This window comes from Schistosoma mansoni, chromosome 1 (assembly GCF_000237925.1).
Source record: "Schistosoma mansoni strain Puerto Rico chromosome 1, complete genome".
In the NCBI taxonomy this organism is placed as follows: Eukaryota; Metazoa; Platyhelminthes; class Trematoda; order Strigeidida; family Schistosomatidae; genus Schistosoma; species Schistosoma mansoni.
Window position 1 is genome coordinate 33250169 of NC_031495.1, and position 4658 is coordinate 33254826.

Genomic DNA, 4658 nt, shown 5'->3' on the forward strand with positions numbered 1-4658 from the left:
CAGGGCTTTATACAATACAGTATGGTCTGAAGCCATTAATTTATTCTTGGTAAATAAGCTATATTATTAGTATTACTAAGTTCAAGCTGTTTTTAAATATAAAAAACTGCAACAACCGAGACTATCAAATGGAATAAAAGTAATTGGGGTAGCAAATAAACAGCGGGGAATAACTACTCACTACACTGTGACTTGAAAAAGTTTATAAACCAAAAATAATATTCTCGATTGATTCACTCAACACTATATTTTTTGTTACTGTAGTAAATTTATTACCACCATAAATAAAGTATTGGGCCAGTTAATTTTTGAGGATTCGACATTCAGGTAAAGAATTACCTTAATATCCGGTATTACTTTCTTAGACCTAACTCAAAAATATGACTATAGGGAGTATCAACGCATTCACACAGGGTATACATGATACCAGAAACCGATGACCGACAATCCTGAACATCAATAAAACCTTACGGATTACATAAGAAATGTTCCCACAACAGAGATATGTCTTCAGTCATAGACTATTTTAATCAATTCTGAACCTAAAGTTTCCGTCCTCCCACTCCTAACATATATACATGTATATTTGTATTGCGTTTCACATGGATAAATATCAATGTAAACTCCTCTCATTCCAAAAAAATAAAAATATCCTAAGAACTGTGATGTTTTCGCTTAAATTTCATTGTATTTTTTTATTCGGGTAGGTTGTAAGAACTATACAAAAGCGAGTCAGTACAATCTATGATTAATTAACACAACTGATTAGTTTAAACAAATCTGAAATAAGATATTTTATACTAATATTTGGACTGTTGAAAAATAGGTAATTCAAATGTATGGCCAGTTCCTAACTATAATTAACCAACACACTGTAAAGTACACATATCATAGACAGTAAAATATAATCAGATCAAGTAGGTTTACAAGACAAAATACAAGGCAAAATACATTCAGATTATAACTCAAACTTTTATGAACCATTAATAATATTGACGATTAAACATTGACCATTTTGTTTTCTGTTATCTTATTCCTAAATACTTCATCACTCGCAATCACAATTTTGAATAACTATAAGGTAAGTTGACTACTATTCGATCGATAATATAAAGCGATATGGTATGGTAGTAATAACTATTTACAAGAAATGCACATATACGAAAGATATTTTCATCATGAACTAACATCACGTGGTTGAGAATTGTTCTGAGTCCCAAAATTGGATAAATTTGGAAATGTGAACCACTAATGTTTGAATCAACTATCTAAAACTATCGAGGACTCTGTAAAAGGTGAAATTTCAGAGCTTATTTTTCTATGAAAAGTTTCCATTAATAGAACGATTCAATATGAGATAAAATACCTATGTAATAGTTCCCAGGTAAAATCTATCCTCAAAGTCAATAAGACAGTCTATTGATCTTACACCTAACATATGTTTAATAAATATTAATCAATTAGAGATTTTGGAACTATCTAACCCCATAATGAATTATTATAAATATACTATAAAATATAAATCTTCCGTTTAATCCTATGTATTTTACATAAGCAAACCCCGCTTGGGTGATAATAAAAAACTAAATACAAATCACGTTGTATGAATTCATTACAGGGATTTATTTACTCAACGATAGACAATGTGGAATGTGAAGCGGAGAAGCTGGATAGGAGATGGAAAACGTGCCAACGCCAAATCATACTCATACAAGTGACAATATGAACCAACATTGAATATCTGTAGTGTGACAATGTAACAGGCATTGGACAAAATAATAAGTGTACAAACATGACACAAGCACATATAAGACGTATAATGAGCAGGATTTCAAGGATATGAATATAAGAGGTATTTGTCATGAAAGAATAGTTAATACGGCGGTTAAATTGGAACCATAGTCACATGCTGTCTGAGCTCTTAAGGTCTGTCCAAAAGCTTAGATAAATGATGTAAGTGCGTAATGGTATACTCTACAAGGCAAACAGTAGATACCAAACGGTGATTCAGTGATGAATGAATAATCAGTAAATAAATTACTTTGAGTAGCGGACTACTAACTTCTTTCTATATAATATCATTTTCTATTGTAAGAAGTGAAATAAGGCAACAAAGACATATTTTCAAATGGTATTCAGGCACATTTAAGTAATTAAATACAAACGAGAAGAAAGCAACATACTTGACGATGGTTTTGTCATCGAATCTAATTTTCTACATTAACAGTAAACGGAACTTTTTGGAAATCAAACTCCAAATTTTTGCTTCCTCATTGTTTCTTTCTAAAATGCAACTCTTTGGTATAGTATTATTTTTATTTCAAATATGATTGGTCATGATTCCGCTTTTCTCTTATTTATTTCTATTAATTTTTCAGTAAAATCTCGGTATAATTTACTTATACCTAAACAGAATGTTATCAAATAAACCTAATACATAAGTATAAGGTTGTGGAGATTGTTGAGTTTTTGATTGAGAGCATGAATGGATCAATGTTAGACCACCTGGAAGCGCTGGACGTCCATTTTGTTCTAGTGAGAAGCGTGACCAGTGGAGCTAATCCTAGTCCAGTGTGTGGAAGTTACCCACTAAAGACAATGGAAGATGATCGCACAGTTTCGTGGATTGGTTGAAGTTGGACATTAACATAGTTGGATGTCGACTCAGAGGTCTAAAGGTTGAGCGTTAGAGCGCGAGACCTAAGGCCCTGGTTTGGAGTCCCGCCTGTGGGATCGTGAATGAGAATGACCGGAGAGTCCCATACTAGGACGAAACAGCCATCCAGTACTTCCACGTTTTCCATGGTGGCATAACATTGATCGACTCATAATTTCAACCAAAAACTTAATATATTTAGTAGTGTTTATCAGTTATATGGTTTACTTCATTTATTCATCATTTAAGCCTACCTTTTAAATAATAAGGTCATTTTTGAATTGAATAACTCTGTCTAAAATAATCAGGACAACTAGAATCTGGCAAATAATATTGATTTTCTTTATCTATCTCTTTTAATTATCCTATTTTTCTATTTCTTTTCATTAATTTAAAGCATATTAAATTTTTTCTACGTGTTTGAACTTACTGTTATGCATAGATATTGGTTGTTAAACAATACTTGTCACATCCTTATTATTTTTATTAAATTTAAACTGATTAGTCTATTGATATAATTTGGTCATTTTATTATGATCAGAATAATGATTAATTGATGAATTCGTATAAATATCATATTTCTATAGGTTATCAGTCACAGTCCAATTAATTCAATGATAACTCTCTCAACTATGACAATAGGTGATGTAGATTTTATTCCTACAGGAATCAATATTTCCCACAAGGTCATCTTAATGATGAGCTCCACTTCACCTTGAAACATATACAATAAAATCAATCAGTTAAGATTCGTTAAAATTTTAAAATCTGTTGTTTTCTCTTATAGTTAACAAATGAGTTAAGATATTGATGTATTCAATTTAACATTTGATTTGTTTGTATTTCAAAAACACAAGTAAACAAACAAATGAATCGTAGAAGAATTGACTGAAAGCTTTTTCTTTGCTCATATTGTTTGTGTTTTAATATTACACTTCCTTATAATCATTTTAACCAGTGATTAAATATAACACAAGCAAAAGATTCAAACAAATAATTCTGATTGAATTTAAACGTTATCCCATTGCACAAACAAGTGGCTATCAGGACTCAGTAGCTGAGTGGATAACGCGATGGCGTTCGAAGTGAAAGGTACTGGGTTCGAGTCCCAGAGTGAACATCAACTCTGAAATGCACGTACATCCAGCTGACGATTCTCAAGTAGGACAAAACGCGCGTCCTGCTAGCCACTATCCATCTTTGCTTTTAAATAAATAGTTAAGTAGATAGATCTGCATGAACAAACAGACAGATAACATAACTTGTTACTGAATTGAAACTTCATTTGTTTTGATCAAATGACAAACGAAAGATTAGTATTCTTTACTAAACAATAAGAGACATATGAGTGATTTAACAATACTTATTTTATAGTTGATTGCTTCAATTTCCAAACGAACACTATCAACTTTTCATTTTAATAGGATTGGAATTCTAAAAATGATATTCACTGTTTAAAAGACTTTTCAACCTAGTAAATTTACATTTTCGTTGAAATATTATACTGAACATCCTACCAAACCGTTTTTGAAAGTGTTGAATTCATTGCGTCGATGTGATATTTTTTTATGTTAAAAATTTGAGGGCAACTAACAAGAATATCTTCAGGACACCATAATTAAAATCTTAATAAGACTGATGACACCTACAGAAATCAAACAGTTATCCATGAGTTTCGCATTTAAATGCTGTTTTACTGATCTAATCATAATACAAGTGATCTCGTGTGACTTAAATAGTTCTACACTATATGATCACTAAGTAAAAACCGATACTTTCTAACTATTCTATGAAACTGGTAGACTTCTATCGATTGCATTATAATTTGGCTGCTAATTTTTACGATTCATCATTGTAGTGTTGTTTGATTATTGTTAGGTGATTGAAAGCATTCAACAAGAATTCCTAGATGTTGACTACTATTGCAATCAATAAATTAACTTATTTAATTTCTAGCGATAACTAACAAAGTTTACCATGAATTAACGAAACCTTTCATACT

The 4658-nt window shown here is 31.1% G+C and overlaps 1 non-coding gene across 1 annotated transcript; it reads left to right on the plus strand.

Moving 5' to 3' along the window:
• The first annotated feature begins 3706 nt into the window (after window positions 1-3706).
• Smp_tRNA_01307_Arg_TCG.1.1 lies at window positions 3707-3773 on the plus strand. The gene has a single exon. It is a non-coding gene (tRNA).
• The last annotated feature ends 885 nt before the right edge of the window (window positions 3774-4658 follow it).